This window comes from Cyprinodon tularosa, unplaced genomic scaffold (assembly GCF_016077235.1).
Source record: "Cyprinodon tularosa strain WSP-4 unplaced genomic scaffold, ASM1607723v1 ctg631, whole genome shotgun sequence".
Taxonomy (NCBI): Eukaryota; Metazoa; Chordata; class Actinopteri; order Cyprinodontiformes; family Cyprinodontidae; genus Cyprinodon; species Cyprinodon tularosa.
In genome coordinates this window covers 157,453-177,209 of record NW_024039376.1, presented here as the reverse complement: position 1 = coordinate 177,209, position 19,757 = coordinate 157,453, and positions in this window count along the sequence as shown.

The window sequence follows — 19,757 nt, the reverse complement described above, 5'->3', positions numbered from 1 at the left end:
AATCACATTGTCTGATTTTTAAAGAATTTATTTGCAAAATATGGTGGAAAATAAGTATTTGGTCAATAACAAAAGTTCATCTCAATACTTTGTTATATACCCTTTGTTGGCAATGACAGAGATCAAACGTTTTCTGTAAGTCTTCACAAGGTTTTCACACACTGTTGCTGGTATTTTGGCCCATTCCTCCATGCAGATCTCCTCTAGAGCAGTGATGTTCTTGGGCTGTCGCTGGGCAACACGGACTTTCAACTCCCTCCAAAGATTTTCTATGGGGTTGAGATCTGGAGACTGGCTAGGCCACTCCAGGACCTTGAAATGCTTCTTACGAAGCCACTCCTTCGTTACCCGGGTGGTGTGTTTGGGATCATTGTCATGCTGAAAGACCCAGCCAAGTTTCATCTTCAATGCCCTTGCTGATGGAAGGAGGTTTTCACTCAAAATTTGACGATACATGGCCCCATTCATTCTTTCCTTCACACGGATCAGCATTCTCTCTCCTCCAAACACGACGAGTAGAGTTTTTACCAAAAAGTTCTATTTTGGTTTCATCTGACCATATGATATTCTCCCAGTCATCGTCTGGATCATCCAAATGCTCTCTAGCAAACTTGAGACGGGCCTTGACATGTACTGGCTTAAGCAGGGGGACACGTCTGGCACTGCAGGATTTGAGTCCCTGGCGGCGTAGTGTGTTACTGATGGTAGCCTTTGTTACTTTGGTCCCAGCTCTCTGCAGGTCATTCACTAGGTCCCGCCGTGTGGTTCTGGGATTTTTACTCACCGTTCTTGTGATCATTTTGACCCCACGGGGTGAGATCTTGCGTGGAGCCCCAGATCGCGGAAGATTATCACTTTTATTTCTGTCAGGCTTAACTGACAAAAGTTGGAAAAAGACAGATTCCCTTGATCTTTAAAATTACACAAAACAGCATAAGAAGACCTTGTTTGTTTATTTATTTTAAGGTTTTGTAAACAACCATTGCAGATAAAACTGGATGTTACAACCTTAACATGATTACCGGTATACAAATTGTTTTTACTCAGAAATGATCAGAAGCTCAGTGGAAATGATCAGGTCCGCCTCTCTGGCTGATGTGTGCTCCCGACACGGGAGAACAGATTTTCACAGGGGAACAGAATTTGGCAAAAAACCGAAACATGGTCTCCGTTACAGCCGGAATAAAGTTAAGTAATGCCTATGCTTCTGTAATCTGTTCAGCAGATAGATGAGCAATAAAAAAAGCTTTTCAGTCGTGTATATGAAAGTTTTTTAGTGGTCTATATGAAAGCCTTTCAGTAGTGTTTATGAAAGGTTTCCAGTTGTGTATATGGGATTACTGTGTTTTCATTATTTTATGATGAGTGAGCTGGTAAACATCATGAATGCTGTGTAATGTTAAAATGTATCACATTCGACTTCAGCTTTTAAACATACAAGGTATTTTTTTGGTGATGAGGTACAACACAGCAATGGAGGCTGTTGCTTGATGCCTCCACCACCGTAGAAGAAGGATGTATGCTAGAGAAGAATAAGGAGAATCAAAGAAAGTGATTTTCCTTTTGTTTGAATGCGCTATATTGCAAATGTTTTATTTTTATTTTTATATGTTCTATGTTATTAGCTTTGCTACTATCTAATGTCGGACTGGTAAATCGTTATATTAAGTTTTTTTTACATTTGGCTGACGTACTTTTGGGCAAATATGAGACAAGCCACATGCTTCAATACCTCAACTGTGCGGCAAATTGACCGAGATGAGTGAAGAAATCCATGGTAACTTACAGTATGTTGATAAAACAAGAACATCAACATTTTTTACTAGATATGTAAAATGTGAAATTCCTACTAAATATAAATAATTACATTCTAAAGTAATAAAAAACATCCCTCAAAGGAGTTTATAAGGGAAAGACTTTAATTAATTTAGGTAATTTCAGTGTCTGAGAAACACATCAAGAAACAACTAAACATGTTTTATGAGTGAAATTTGTGGACATTTCTAGATATTTAAGTTAATAACTTAATTACAAATCCCTCGACGTGTTTTTTTTTTTTTTTTGAACATATCCAGGTTAGCTTATTCCTAAAATTAAATAATTTTGAATTAATGGTCAATGCTGTATACATAAATGTAGATTTATTAAATACCCTCTTTTTCTTCCTGCTGTCAAAAATTATACATGTATATACACAGTGCCCTCTACAAGTATTGGCAACCCTGTTTAAGATTTGGTCGAGGACTTCTAAAATTTCTCCTTTTATTTTAAACGGCCTAGAACTCAAATGCAAAAAAAGAAAATAATCCAGCCTTTTATTTAAGTCCATTATTTTGGTGGTAAAAATAAGATAAAGTGAAATCATGTGTCCCATAATTATTTGCACTCCTAACAATTCTGCAGAAAAGATTTCCTTTAAATATATTTTCCTGTAGTTGCTGAAGTTGGTCAGGGTATCTGGGGATTTTCAAATAATAAGGCACTACTTCCTGTCTCCCCTGAGGTATAAATATGACATGAACTCAGAGGCCTAATTCTTTTGCCCATTTGTCAACATGGCAAAGACAAGAGAACACACCATTCAAGTAAGGCAGATCGGTGTCGACCTTCATTAGTCATGCAATGGCTACAAGAAAATAGCCCCCACCTTAACTTGCCCGCATCTACAGTCAGAGGTATCCTTAAGAAGTTTAAAACAAGTGGAACAGTGACAAACAAGGCTGGAAGAGCTCCCAAGTTTATCTTGCCAGAACTGACAATGATTAGGTTGGAAAGAGAGGTTAAAACAAGTCCTAAACTCACTGTCAAAGAATACCAGCAATTAGTGGAATCTTGGAAACAGCCATCAGATGCTCTCTACATGTCAACAAGCTGTTTTCGATGCATGCAAGGAAAAAGCATTTTTTCACAAATGTAAAAGTCTGGAGTTTGCAAAGTGGCACTGGGACTTCACCTGGCATCCTGTACTTTTGTCAGATGATTGAGCTTTTTACCAACAAACATTATAAGTGGGTCTGGTGTAAAACAAGAGATTAGTATGCCGCAAAAAACCTAATGCCCACTGAGAAGTACGGTTGAGGAGCTGTGATGCTGTGGGCCGGTTTCTCTCCCAAAGGCCCAGGAAACCTTATTAGGGTGCATGGTATGATGAACTCTTTGAAAAACCAGGACATTTTAAATAAAAACTTAATGACCTCTGCCAGAAAGCTGAAAATGGGTTGTGACTGGGTCTTTCAGCAAGAGAATGATCCAACGCATGGGGCAAAATCTACACAAAAAAACTTCAGCTTTCACAAACGTAAGGTCCGCAAATGGCCATCCCAGTCCCCAGACCTCAGCCCAATCTCTAGGGGCGAGATAAAGAGGTGAGTATTAGAGCATCTCTTATGCACTTATAACAGTATAAGAGAAGGCCTAGGACTGTGGATAATCTAGGAAGATTTCTCTGTGTTCTCCAATCTTGTGAAATGTTATAAGAGGAGATTAAGTGCTTTATTTTTGGCAAAAGGGGGTTGCACAAGTATTAACATCAGGGGTGCCAATTCTTTTTCTAAATGTGTGATTTTATTTTTACCACAAAAGTAATGTAAGTAAATAAAAGGTTAGATTTTTCTCTTTTTTTTTTGCATTTGGGTTCCATGTTGTTTTTAAAAAAAATGAACATTTTTAGAAGTCCTCTACCACATTTTACACAGATTTCTAGAGGAAGCTGAGATAATGCCAGGACTGGGAATTGGGGTATGTTGCTTGCCATTGGCTTTTCTTTTTCTTTTTTTTTTTTTACTGTTTTCTCCCTCCTTACTTTAATAAGTTACCTGGCTAATGATGAAAAAGAGACAAGCTAGACTGGTATAAGACAGTTGAGCCATTAGTAAGATTTAAAATATTTAACAGACTTTATAAGCAGCTAGATAAAGTTAGATGAATTATTGTTAGTATTGTTATTACTACAGCTCCCCCTGCTGGGAGCTGGGAATAACGACATATTAAGAATTATCAGTCTGATAAAACCACAACTTCCTTATCTTCAGGACATCATATCTATAATTTTATGAAATTTGACAGATTACAATGAAAACGTAGAACTCACAGGTGATCTAAATGTAGTTTTAACAGTTTTTTCATTTAAACAAAAAATTTATCAAATAAAAACAGGAAAGTTTCTCGGTTTCAAGTGATAACTTACCATTATATTAAGATTAATATCTTGTTTAAAGGAGAAAATGTGCAAAGTGTTGATGTCATTTTCAATGGCAACAACTTGGGGAAAGTTTCAGTTTCACCAAACATACAAGGGGAACCAGAGTGAGGGCTTTTATGTTTTTAAGCAGCCATAATTTGCCAAAAGAATGCATTTCTGCACTGAGAAGCAATAAAGTAAGTGATTCTTATCCTAAATAACATTTGAAATGACGGTTTATATTCGCACCGTTAACTAACCTAGTTTCACTCACTGACATGCTTTATAAAGTGGAGAACTAAATACTAATTGTGCAATTATCACAACTGTATATACAATTAGTTTTTTTCTTCTAATGTCCAGAAGCACTCCATCTTACTCCAAAACACACACACACAAACTTATCCCACTATCATCGCGGGCACTTTCCATTGACTTACCCTTACAGTAACCATAACAGGTTCATACCTAACCCTAACCCCAACCTAAACACAGTTAACATATTAGTCCTAAACGTGACCTCTGACACCAAAGCAATTCTTTACATGGGGTCCAGGCATTTGGCTCCACAAGGAGCAGAAAACCCACAACGTGCCATATTTCCTGAAAATGGGCCCACAAAGTACTTAAAACAAGAGCATACACACACACACGTGTTGTGTCACACTATCTTTGTGGGGACTTTCCATTGATTTCCCACTCATTTCTATTGTTTAACCATGAAGCCTAACCTAAAGTTAGTTCCTACCTTAGACCTTAACCTAAACCCAAGAAGAGAAGCTTTATAAAAAGCTTTGAAAGCTTCTTAAAAAAACACAGTGGTTAAAATACATGTAGTTTGTATAAACGTAATGCCTGATTTTATCAACCAAGACATCCACACACAAAACTAGACTGCAAAATGAATGCAAACAAAACTGATCATGATAGTGTGACAGCAAATGTTGAAAACCGCACGCTAGTTTAAAATAATGACAGAAAAAAAGGGCATGTGGAGAGGAAGAGGGCGGGCTTTGCTTTCAGCTTCACAGCTAAAAGGAGAAACAGTCAAAGTACTGAGAAGGACGATGAGGGAAACACCTCTGCTCTGTAAGTAAAGAACTAGCTTTTATAAGTTCTAAATAGTGATTTGAAATTTGACCTGTTCTTTTTTTATTCATTAATAGTGTCTTATTCTGTTATATGACTGTAAAAGTAATTATGGGGAAGGTTTTGCTTTCTTGGAAGCTGATAATATGAATTCCTTTTTTGGGAAATCTAATAATGCTTCATCACCTATTTAAAGCTGTGTCTCTGTGCCCAAGTTCAAAGCAGAGTATATTTACCATAAAACCAATTCAGAGCTTAGAGATATAAAAACAGTAAGGAAATTGTCATATAGAGTGTATATGACCTGGAGCTGCATTTCTATGATCATTTGTAGAAGGAGCTACATGTTAATTTGGTGGTGTTAATTAAATGAACTTAAACATGTTATTTTTCTCTAGTTGTGATCATTCTGCTTTGCTGCACAATAAATCAAGGTTAGTATCATGTTTTTCCTTATAAGCAAAGTTTTTTTCAGAAGTCAGTGGTAAAAGTTTTCTATTTTAAGAACAGTCAAGGCATTACAATAACAAACAATAATTACAAAAAAAGGCACAGTTAATACAACCTGTTAGATAAGAGTGCAAAAAGCGATTATCTATATAATTATATACATGTTTATATTAATAATATGTATTCAGTCCTCCCAGCTGCTCTGACTGTGAGTCCCAGCAGATCCCAGTTCTTTGATGCAGAATCTGTGTCTCTGAGCTGTGAGGAGAACAACAGCTCTGCTGGATGGACTGTATGGAGGAACACAACCAAACGTCAGTCAGAGTGTAAGGATGGATGGGGAGAACCAGTTGGATCTACCTGTAACATCAGCAGCCTCTATAAACATGACAGTGGAGTTTACTGGTGTTCGTCCAGAGAGGGAGCAGCCAGCAGCAGCATCCAGCTCACTGTCACTGGTAAGATCAGACTGTGGAGTTACTGTTGATGAAGCTGTGTGGAAATGGATGAAATGCTGTAGTTTGTCTCTGTGTTGAGGTGGATCAGTGATCCTGCAGAGTCCTGTCCTCCCTGTGATGGAGGGAGATGACGTCACTCTGAGCTGTCTAACAAAGACCACTCCCTCCAACCTCCCAGCTGCTTTCTATAAAGATGGCTCCCTCATCAGGACTGAGCCCAAAGGTCACATGACCCTCCACCATGTGACCAGCTCTGATGAAGGCCTCTACAGGTGTAACATCAGTGGTCATGGAGAGTCTCCATCCAGCTGGATCTCTGTTGAAGGTCAGGATCAATAATCTTCAGCTCTTTGGTTCCTGACTTCAATTCATAAAATCGTATTGTTTGTTGATCGGATGATTAACTATTGCTTTTATTTCAGGGATTCCCACCCCTGCTCCTTCAACCACAGCTCCTCCTACTCCTCCTGCCTCCTCTTCATCTCTTAATGCTATCTTGTTACCTCTTACATCTTTATTCATTGTGGTTCTACTGGTGTTAGTGCTTCTGCTGGTGAAGAGACATTGTCACAATTCAAAAGGTGAGAAATGAACATCTTGAGTTTCTAAATACTACTTTTATGTCAACAATGCAATCACTGATGCTACAGTCAACAAGAATTCCAAACATTTTAACGGTCACTAGAGTTTATTCCTTAAGGTTGAACAATAGTATAAAGAACTGAATTGTGGGTAATCTGTTTCATTTCAGCTGGTAAAGAAAATGACATCACATACTGCGAAGTCCAAATAACTCAGCTACAGCAGCAGAAAGCCAAACCCAGCAGAGGTGAGGATGATTACACCAATTTTGTGCCAGTTCATAATAAAAAGGAACGAGCAACAAGTTCAGTTCACACACATGAAAATTAATTAGTTCACGTTCATAGTTCACTTTTTTTAAAATAGCTAAGTTCACCAACCTATACATGAGCTAGTTCAAGTTCATTTGGTAAATGAAGCCAAAATCCTACAAAAGAATCCTGATATCAGCCTTTAAATGTGTGGTCATAATATATAGAAAGACGTAGAAAATACTGGATGTAGTCCAGGTTTACCAGACGTGCCATGTAGCCTTTATTTAGCCAAATTACACAGAACTTCAGAAACATTCAGGAACATTCAGGTTCTGCTGAAAAGATCTGGATCCAAAATGATTTGTCCGTTCCTCGTTCAGTAGCAGATATTTCCCAAGATAGCTCAGATGCTTTAACTCCATGTGTTCGCCTTAAATTTGAAGTGGGCATGGCTGACACTCGGACTTGCTTGTCAAGTCCTGGTTGGTATAGTTTTCAGGAAAGCGTGAGTCTTTTTTCCGTCCCAGTCTTCCTTTGTTAGTTGATCTATCTCTGCTAAGCGCTCTGTTAAACTGGCATTAGAAATCCCAGTAGATGAGTCTGATTGGTGCAGACTAGCATTACTAGTACTAGCATTAGAATATGCTGCTCTGTCAGGCTGTTTGCCGTAATAAGTGCCGTAAACCTGACCTTATCCAATGAAAAGTGTCATTATTAATTGAACTCGAACCTGAGCTGTGTGTGTCGCTAATTATTCTCAGAGTGAACGTCGCTCTCGTTCACGTTCATTACTTTAAAACTCAACCGTTCAGTTCACCGTTCACTAAGAATATGACAAATTTATTGATAGAACGTGTTCATGCACCACACTGCATGGCGCTGTGATGAAAGATTGTTGGTGTTGTTGAAATCCAGTCTGAAAACATTTTTTTTTTGTAATATTCGGCAAACGGGTATGACTGCTCAGCATACCCGAGCCCTCCTTTGCATACCTTGCCTTCTGGTGTTGCTGGCAGGATCCTAGTGCTATGCTGGTAAACAGCCCATGGATTCATAAATGGTTGTGGCAGCATGTGTGGAGCACAATGATGTGCTTGTGAAAAGAGAAGAACAAATGTGACAGTAGAGTCCTGTCACGTGCCCAAGTGATAATACTTCCTGGCTACTTGGCCACATAGATTTCTCTTTGGCTAGCGGGTCAGCATGTACGGCTATCACCTGGCAATCTCTGGGATCAAATCCAGCCCTGTGTTGCATACCTTGCCAAATTAGTTTATGACCTTTTTCTTGCCATTATCTAATCTTAATATATCAAAGTTTTTTTAAGTATAGTTCTTTCACTGTAAAGTGAGCCACTTTGAAGACCAGAGTTTCTCTGCTGACTTGGTGTGTTTAAAGGAGTCAGTGAGGACACAGGTTAACACGTTAGAGACACGTCTGTCTGCAGGCTGTGGTTGTTCTGTTTAACAGACTAGCAGCTCTGTGGTCGTCCACTTTCCTGTTTCTGCTCAAAGCGCTTCTGCTAAAAGACCACCTACAGAATCTAAACCGCCCAAAATAAAACAGAGAAATGTTAAAAACCTAAATACATTTAAAGGCTACAGCCTTTATTAATTATCTTAAGTTCAATGATTCAGTTCAATGACTGTGTTTTAGTTTTATAGAGAAAAACTGCTCAAAATAAACTAAATGTTTGTATCTGAACCCCAAATTCACCGTATTGAAGTCATTAAAATTAGTGACATTCAGACATAACTGTACATCTGCATACTTTGCTTGTGGCCTCAGAATATCTAGTTTAGCTAGTTTCTGCAACAATAAGCTGCAACTCTTTATAGCCACATCAAAGTAACATAATTTCCTTCATTGTCTCATAGATGACATCTATGTCAGTAAACATAGATATAGAAAGTACAGAACCCCTTAAAAATGATCCATATTGTGGAAAAAAAAGATTTATATCTAGCTATGGAAGTATAAATAAATTTTGGTTTCAAAAATGTAGGTTCGTAAAAGAAGGACTGAATACACAGTAAGGGATTTTCAACAACAGCTTCCTGCAGGAGGGGGAAAAGCCGAACCCAACACTCCAACTCTCTCTCCCCCGGACCTCCTCTGCAAAGCGCTTTTATTAACAGAAAAATAACACATTGTTACAAAACAGAGTATTGTTTCTTAAAGGACAATTGATCAGGTCATAAGACAGGATGCTCTACTGACTGAATCACAAGACAGAGTTGTCTCCTAATTTTTATAACCAGCATTGCTGTGTTGGGAAAGTTCTCTTTCTACATGAACTAGTTCAAAGTTCAGTTCACACATTTTAAAATGAACTAGTTCAGTTCATAGTTCATAATTCAAATTTTTGAACTAAGTTCACAGTTCCAAAAAATGAACTAGTTCATAGTTCTTTTTTTTTCCATATATTTCTCAATTACACCATAGCCTACTGTAGAACCACAGACAGCAATTATTTTATCAGTTGTAACACTGAAACTGTGCGTCAGATTTCATCTTCATATCCAGTTTTGAATCCTTATCCAACCAGGGTTTACATTAGCATTGAGGGGACAGCATTTCCCCATTGTTGCTTTAATGCTTTGTTGCTGTCCATTCACTTCACACTAGTAGCAGCTGCAGCTTTCACCCCTACAGTATATTCTCAAAAACATCAGGAAAAATACAGTATGCTGCTTGAATGGTCTTTTTTATGAGGAATTATTAAAAGAAAATCAGGAAAGGAGTCTTTAAGGTGCAAATGTTTTTTTTAATTTTGATATTTTTTTCCATTTGAAATTTCATTTCAGTACATACTAAAAAGGAATCCTGGAAAATTATACCAGGCAGGTTTAAATGCGGATTTTTTTACTGAAAGCCGGCGGACAAAGTTTGCAGAGACATGTAAGATTGTTGCCATCATCCTCACCGACCACCTGGTCATAGACCTGTTTTAAGTGATCATACTGCTGCTTTGTCGCCTCCACGGTCGCCTCCATGCTGCTGTGGCTTCCACGCTGCATTTTGTTTTGATGACGCACGCGGCTGTAGGCTACGACGCTGGTAGCTGGTGTTGCCAGATTGGGTGTTTTACCCGCTACATATTAAGGCTTGTTTACGGTGTGATTTATCCGGGGTTTCGCCTGGAGTGCTCTATAGAAATCTGGCAACCTATTGAACGGAGTTGAACTGAGAGAGCGTGCCGTTCTCAGATGCCAGAATGAACGAGTTCACAATAGCGTTCATCAGGCAGTAATACAGTACGTTCCGTTCACGTTCGCCCAAAATATGAACGAGTTCGTGAACTTTTGTTCAATGAACGCGTTCAGGCACAACACTGCATCATTGAATAAACCTAACAATAAATTGAATAGAAATGTGAACTTCCATAGTCAGATGTATCAGTTTATGTCCAGGCTAACGTACACACAGTAAGGGTGTGTCCAGTTTCAGAGGCTGCATCCTCCATCCTACTTGGAGGTCTTTGAAAATTAGGAGGCAGGCGGAGTATTGCCCGTGGATTCAAACAGGTCCAGCCTTCCCCGGCTTCCACCGCCCTTACGCTCTGTCGCCTAGCAACCAAAGCAGGCAAAAAATTGACTTCTTTTCTCAGTGCTAATAAAATTTTCAAGGACCTGCAGCAGTAGTACTGTTGTAGCGAATATCAGATTTATATTCCCTATACTGCAGAGGTATTAGAATCTGTCCTGAAATGTCAGCCGAACCAATTGACACAGTAACAGATGAAACCTTTCAATAAAACAATCATTAGCTGCAAAATATCTGACTCAATAACCATTTGAAACATCTATTTTCCCTTATTAAAGACGGAACTATTAAAATACTTGTAGTATATTAAACCGCACAAAATATGAAAAAAAAATCAAAATAAATGAAAGATGGAATCCAATTATTATTTTATCTTATGATAAAATTAAACTATTAAATCACTTTCTAAATCATTATTTTAAGGCACAAATTTTAATAAGATCAATTGAGACCCAGGGGATTTAGAATAGAACTTTAAGGTTCTTCTTTTGTCAAATAATGAAAGGAAAGATAACTGACTCTGGCTAATAGCAAACTGAAATTCGTCCTTCTTTTTGCAGCGAACTAGATGTGAGAGTTTGGAGTTTTAACTGTATTCAAAGACAAGACGTAGAACATGTTCCCATGTTTTAGATATGTGCAAACACTTTAGAGAAGTTTGATTTCTGTCATTGAGGTCCTTTCAACTGTGTTAAAAAGTTTGCAATGTAGTGGGAATATAACAACGTTAAAAACATTTTAGTTAGTATTATAATGCTAAAAAAACAATATTATAACTAAATTGTGCATAAAATGCAGAAAAACACTCGATTATCTGATTTTTCTTTACATATTTTGTTCCATTGTCTGTAGGTTTATAAAGGGGTCTCAGGCCAGAAGTCTCCTGCTAAACGGAACAGGGGCTTGTGATTCATTGGCTTTGTAGCCACTCTTGTCTATTATCTTCTGCCCTATGCAGTGGTGGAAAGAAACAAAGTAAAATTGACTACTTAAGTACTTTTTATACTTAAGTAGTCAATATATTATAGTTTACTTGCGTGAAATATTGCATTTTCTACTCCATACCATTTTATGGAAGCCGAATTTTCAACACGAAGCTGCAATTTCAACATGGAAGATATCAGCACTTAGGACTGAATTTGGACATCATTGTTTTACAGATTTGCTTGACATTCCACACATCAGGGGTCTAGGTTTGATATAAACTTTGGTAGGGATACTATTGGTCTTACGTTTCATTGGTCTGATGTCCTACGAAATATCCATTACCCTATTTTTTTTTATGCCTGATCGAGCACCAGGGCACATTTTAGTCAAAGAGAAAAGGAGCATTTCTTGCTACATTTTTACAAATTGTATAAGCACTACACACACTTGATGCTGTTTATTAATGTTTGAAACATCACCAGCTCTGGTGAATTTAGAATTGGGACTTTTTACGTCTTTGAGAAGGTTTGCATTCAGCAACTTACCAGCAACTAAGACAGGTAGTAAATACGTGCCTATTCAACCAAACATAATCTAAATATTTTTAGATGGGGATTTTTTATTTTTGTAATTTTGTATTTTTGCATTTTCTTTTTTCCTTTTTTTCTCTGCATCATAAAAAAATCAAAGTAATACATTCAAGGGACAGCAAATAAATGTATTGTATTTACTTGAGCACTGGATCTAGAAGAGCAACTGACACTGAGAATTTAAAATATTAACTTCAATATAAAATTGTATAACTGGGCTGTAGTTACTCTATCTAGCCCATTTCACGTATTTTATTGTAACATTTCAAACATATTTCTTACATAATACATCTGCAGTGTAGATACAAGCACCCAAAAAAATGAAAATTAACTTGAACCTAACTTTATTTCAACACATTGAAGCTGGACTTTAAATACTCTATTCAGTGTATTCTCTTTCTGTTAAACAGTCCAAAGACATGCCTACGTCTGTCATTAAGAAGCAAACAAACAAACTGCTGGCAAAGATCTTTTAGATCAAGCTGGTCCAGAACGGTTTGATGAACATGACAGACTGCTACTGATTAAGGTTTTACCGAGTCATGTCGACCTTCACCATGTTTTTTACCTTCTTATTGTGTTTGTACTTGTCTTTATCCCACACATCAATATGCAAATGATTTGGTGAATGACTGAATGTAGTACAAATCGCTTTGATCATGTCTCCTGACTTGAAAAAGCGCTTTATAAGTACACGTCATTTCCCATGTACCATTTAAGCAAAAAATCGCGGATATTTAGACACCATCTTGTGTTGTTATGCTCTATAAAGAAATACACCAGCTGTTCATTCCTGAACTGCCTCAAGGGGTTGTCAAAAAATGACGGAGTATTAGTAAAAGAGACCCTCACATTTTCTTTTTCAGTCGGCTGTGGTCAAAAATCAGCACTTTTGATAGCTTACAGTCTTTACTTGTCCATTTTTGTCCAGCAGTCTTCAGAATTCCTAAAGGGTTTTGTTGATAAAATGTAATATACTTCAGAATTAAATAATATTTTCAGATGATAAAATTGTTTGCTTACATTTCTCAAGTTCCACAAATCAAAACAGTCTTTCCTGCTTCTTTAGAAAAGTACAATCAGCAGCTTTCGGCTGCTTTAGCTTAGATAATATTTAGTATTTTAATTTTGACTAGTTTCATAGCTTTATATTAATTGTAGTATCTGTAGTATTCTAGCATGAATAAAATTTTAATTTTGAGCTACAAGCATAAACGCAAACATACAGATTAGAAAACAGTAAGAGAGAAGGCGGAACTTAAGACAGAAAAAACAATGAGAGTGGAGTAAAACAGCACAGTTATGTGCGCTGCTAATTAAAAGGGACATCAAGTGGTTTCTGAAAGTTACAGGTTCTTAAAAAATTACTCAGAAGTGTACTGATATTATGGACGTGATCAAATTAGCTTTTCACTAATTTAGAAAAATTGCAATGTTTTCAGACCAATTCACAATGCAAATCCATGAGGTGAATAAAAAAATATTTGGTCTGATAATATTTTATTAAATGATTTGCTTAATCAGGAACCAGTATCCTTTAGTTAAATGATTATTTACCCTCCTTGAAATAGCTAGCAGCAAATAGACATCAGGATTCCACTAAATCCCTCTTGGTCATACTTGGTAATGGAAATTTAATGAGCATATTAGGAACACATCAACACTAATGTTATATCAGTGTTTAAACCCTTAGTGAAATAAAGCTTGTCCAAGCTTCAACAACAGCTCAAAACATATTACTATAGCGTAGCATGCAGTCCATCCTGTTAGCTTTGTCTTTACCCATTCAGTAGGCACATGAAATTATCTAAATCATAAAAAGACATTGTTTGTTCTGTCCCTAATTGTGCCACACCTGCAAACCTTTTTGTCCATGTCCATTTGGAAGGTTGAGTTTCATCCAGCAGCAGCTTAGCACAGCAACCAGGCTAACAGCAAGGCAGGCTGGAAAAAAATCTTTGTGTTCTGTGGTTTTTACCGAGAGGGCTGGTTTGTCACACCTCCGTGACTTGCAATGTGACTTGCCTGTGACTGTCTTTGGAGGCATTGGTTGAAAAAGGGGTAAGTGGGGGGGGTTCAGAGGTCTTACAGCTGTTTATTCACCAAAGATGTGTCCTCTTCTTTGGTCATCATGTAAAGCTGAAACATGGAAACTGGTTCCCAATGTCCAAATGTGATATGATCATGGCATATGGCACAACAGTCTAATGGTTTAATCACTGAGTTCTGCATGTAAAACCTCAGCTGTACTTTCCTTCTGTGGGTGTTGGTGGGTTGTTGTCTGTCTCTGGCGACTGTTTTCACTGCAGGGTGGTGTGCAGATATATCTGTTGGCCTTTGTATTGTGGTTACATGAATACAGCTGTGAGGCTCTGGGGTTTTAGCACTTCATGTTTATTCCTACCACTTGTCTCTCTCATTATTTATTTGCTCTAAACATGTAAGAAAAAAACATCGTTAAAGTGTTGCCTGAATGATATTGAATACTTTACTTTACAGAATGAAGTAATAGTATAAATGCAGTATTTAAACTAATATGATTTGTATATATTTTACACAGAGAGTTCAGAACCTTCAATCTACTCAGATGTTAGAACAGAGGAACTCAGCTATGGACAAATCAACATCAGAAAACAAAGAACCAGAGGTAAAAATTGTTCTGATTTATATAATTAAAGCTTGGACTTATAGAATGATTAACAGAAGGTCTGGATCTTGTGTTTGGATTCTAAAACTTTCTAACCATGACATATCAGGGTGCCATTAACATTTATGCATCAATATTATTTATGAAAGAAAGCCAAGCTTCAGTTGTCCATACTTGTAAGACCTTATGGTTCTATGCTCTCCTTCAAATGAAACACACATTTCCTTTTTAAACATTGCTTGTGTTTTTTCTTTTTCTACCTTCAGTTCATGGCATCTTTTACAGCCATGGTCTTCTGCTTTACTATCAATGTCTTTCTTGTTACCCGTCCTCTGTTCATCAGTCTGGTTCTTAAAGACTGTAAAGAGTCTAGAGGTATCATTTAGAGGAGAATCATCAGAAGAGAATAATTAGAATAATTTAGAATCCAATTTGTCCTCTCAATTTGACTGTCCATGCTGTCCTCAGAAGTTGGTGCATGGTATTCCAGCCATCTCGTTGGTGTTCTGAAAGCACCCTTATCGTAAGTTTCTTTAACTTTGGTACTATGTGCTGTGATCCTTAACGGGTGTCATAGCATCTTTGTCTTGCTTTCTGTACGATTTGATCAGACTCTGTTTTCCAATTTTCAGTTACTATCATGAATTTGCAAAGCATTCAAAATGAAGACTAGCTAAAAAGGTTTACATGGATCAAGCATTTATCTGTCATGATTTTAGGTATTTGTCTAACACACACGCAGAACACTCTCAGGAGGCAATGTAGTCTTTTAAAAGTTTATTTGAACAGAAATTAAGTATTGCCAAGGTAGTTGATGTTGCCTGAGTGCAGGGGCAGCAGGAGACTTTGGAAGATGAGATGAATCCTCCAGGTAGGAATGAGATGTGGTCCGGGTGTTTAGGGAGAAGAGGAAGGAGAGTCTTGTGAGCATGGTGGAGGATCAGTTCAAACACAGTAAACTGTGGAGAGAAGTCTGTACCTGCCAGCCAGTAGATTCACCAAGACTTCACAACAAGTCTGTAGAGAATTGTGGTGTAAGAACAAGGGCATAGGTTTGATTTCCACTTTGGTAGGGACACTATTGGTCCAAAGTTTCATTAATGTCATTTGACCTATGCAAAAATATGCATGCTTTTTTATGCCTGACATGCGCATCAGGGTGCATTTCGTTTAAAGAGAAAAGCAGCATTTCCTGCTACATTTATACAAATTTTATAAGCACTACACACTAGATTCTGTTATCAATGTTTGAAGCATCAACGGCTCTGATGAATGTGGAATTCGTTTCCTGAAGGGATCAAAGGAGAACAAGCAAAGAGTAGAGAAACCAGGGGCTAGAAGTACCACTTAAGGTCAACAGTCTGGCATTGAAGTGCTGGCAGCAAACTCCTTAAGTAGTCTGTAGCTGATGGAAAACTAGTGTGAGAGACTATGGGAGTGTGAAAAGCAAGACACTAGCATGCAGAGAAGGAGCTATTCTGTAAATGTTAAACCTTGTGGGTGGAAACAAAAAATCTATTTCATATTAATTCCCTTTTACATATATTTATGTAGGTATATATATATATATATATATATATACCTTAAATTCCGGACTATAAAGCGCACCTGATTACAAGCCGCACGCTCTAATTTTAGAAAGAAAATCAATTTTGTACTTTTATAAGCCGCACCGGATTTCCCACGTTGTATGAGATATTAACAAATAAAGATATTACACGTGAGCATTTTTTTAACATTTGATTTAATCCGTATGATTAAAAAAAAACAAATACGGTACATATTATGAATGCTTTTTTTTTTCAAACTACCTGTACCACATTTTAAAACACATATGTCGGTAACACGCAAATAACGCTGCCTGTACCGGTACTTTTAATTGAACAAAGCATTGAACAGAACATTGCAGCCGACCAGGAAAAGTCATGATTCACTTTCTTCTTCCTCCTGCGCACTAAAACCCTCAAAGTCCTCTTCCTCGGTGTCTGAATGGAACAGCTTCAGGATGCTGTCACTGACTTCAGTCTCATCCTTGTCGCTCTCACTTGAGCACTCGCGGTCCTCTTCATCCCGCAGCAGCCCAGTCTTCCGAAACCCGCCGGTGATGCTGGATGTTTTTACACGGCTCCACGCATTGAGAACCCACTGGCAGACATCAGTGAAAGATGCCCTTCGCATGCGGCCAGTTTTGGTGAAGGATTTCTTGCCACTGGTCATCCACGTCTCCCACTCACTGCGCAGTGCCACTTTAAATGCACGGTTCACACTGATGTCCAGTGGTTGCAAATACTTGGTGGTGCCCCCAGGAATCACAGCTGCAATTGAGTTTGTACTCTTGATGGCAGCTTTTACAGAATCTGTAATATGGGCCCTCATGCTGTCCATCACGAGCAGTGCTTTTTTTTATGAAAAAATCCCCCCGGACGCTTGCCATAGCACTCCGTAAGCCATTCCTTCATTAGGCTTTCTTCCATCCAGCTTTTCTTATTAACTTTCACCACGATTTCTTTTGGGATTTTTTCCTTTGGCATTGTCAGCCGCTTAAAAATCACCATGGGTGGAAGCTTTAGTCCGGATGCTGTGCAGCTCAGAACACAGGTGAAGTGCGTCCTCTCGTGACCCGTGGTTTTCACAGTGATAGACAACAGTCTATCACGGTCCGGGTGAGAGGCATGTCATAAGTCAAAGGTACTTCATCCATGTTTATAATTTCATTTGGCCTGATGGAATGCTCTGCTATCTTTGTTTGGGTGAAAGTACGGAAGAGAGCGAGTTTTTCCTCATAGTCGGGAGGGGAGCTGCTGACACAGCGTTGTGTGCGTCCAGACCGACAGGCTTTTTCGTTTCATAAATCTGAAACACCACGATGGCCCACCTCTGAAATCTTGAATTTTCATGTCGGTGGCTATTTCTTTAGCCTTCAGCCTGATCTGCATGGTGGAAACACCGCGGCATCCCGCTCGCTGTGTGTTCACCCAGTCTTCAAGACAGTTTTCAAGCTCCGGCCACCTGCTGTGATTACCTCTGAAAGCTTTCGTCGTGATTTTTGCACTGAGTCAGTTCCTCACGCTGTTGTCTCCACCGTCTCACCATCGACTCATTTATCCCAAAATGACGTGCAGCAGCTCGATTTCCGTTTTCAATCGCCAGATTTATTGCCTTTAACTTAAAGCGGCATTGTATGCTTTTCTTCGAGTATCCATGTTGAGGGTCAGTATAAATGACTGATTTACAAGACTGCAAATAAGAGTGAAAGTGAGAATTATGTATCGCACAATTTTCATTTGACCTCTCTGAATACTCATTTTTCGTGCCATGAAAAAAAAAAAAAACATGTATTAGCCGCACTGTATTATAGCCCGCAGTGTTCAAACAGCGGGAAAGAAGGTAGCGGCTTATAGTCCGGAATTTACGTTATATATATATAAAAAAAACCTTTTTCTTTTCTTTTTTTTTTATATATATACCGTAAATTCCGTATGTATATATATATATATATATATATATATATACACTCACCGGCCACTTTATTAGGTACCCCATGCTAGTAACGGGTTGGACCCCCTTTTGCCTTCAGAATTGCCTCAATTCTTCGTGGCATAGATTCAACAAGGTGCTGGAAGCATTCCTCAGGGAGTTTGGTCCATATTGACATGATGGCATCACACAGTTGCCGCAGATTTGTCGGCTGCACATCCATGATGCGAATCTCCCGTTCCACCACATCCCAAAGATGCTCTATTGGATTGAGATCTGGTGACTGTGGAGGCCATTTGAGTACAGTGAACTCATTGTCATGTTCAAGAAACCAGTCTGAGATGATTCCAGCTTTATGACATGGCGCATTATCCTGCTGAAAGTAGCCATCAGAAGTTGGGTACATTGTGGTCATAAAGGGATGGACATGGTCAGCAACAATACTCAGGTAGGCTGTGGCGTTGCAACGATGCTCAATTGGTACCAAGGGGCCCAAAGAGTGCCAAGAAAATATTCCCCACACGATGACACCACCAACACCAGCCTGAACCGTTGATACAAGGCAGGACGGATCCATTCTGACCTACCATCCGAATGTCGCAGCAGAAATCGAGACTCATCAGACCAGGCAACGTTTTTCCAATCTTCTATTGTCCAATTTCGATGAGCTTGTGCAAAATGTAGTCTCAGTTTCCTGTTCTTAGCTGAAAGGAGTGGCACCCGGTGTGGTCTTCTGCTGCTGTAGCCCATCTAATAAAGTGGGCGGTTAGTATATATATATATATATATATATATATATATATATATATATATATATATATATATATATATATATATATATATATATATATATATATATATATATATATATATATAAGGTCCTTTGTGCTTAGTGGCCTACCTCAGGCATGAGTGAAACCGCAAATACAAGAGCCATACCAGTTCGGACGTCGTCCGGGTTAACAAGGTCCGCGTCAGTTGCTAGGGAACCAGGGCAACTTCATGACAAATTGGCTACTGGAACAAGACATAAATGGACTAGAGCAGAAAACTTGGAACTGATGAAATGCTACTACACAAGTGTCCCCAGTGAGAGAGGTTACATGCGGAGACTATGGGAATTATGGCAGCTCCAACAACCATCATCAACACTGACAAAGAAACAACTACTAACTCAGTGTTCCAACATCCACAAATGGCAGCTCCTATCACAGCTAGAAATTGATGAGGTACAACTGACATGCTGCGGCAAGGGGGAGTCAGGACAACAGGTCAGTAGGGAGATATCATCATCCCAACACACAGAGATTAGGTCCCCAGCAACAACAAGGGCTGGGGCAGCTGACCTACGACAGCAGATTATAACCAAACTGGATCCCCTATTACGATGACCAAGACTGCCAAGGCTAAGTGACAGAGTACCCTCTGAAAGTCTTCTAGAAGATGTAAATGCAGCGCTACGTACTATCCCTACTACGCCACAGCTAGAGTGATCCTAGAGATACTTGGCTATAAACACCACAGGCCAAAAAGCAGAGATCCCATGGAGAAGGCTGT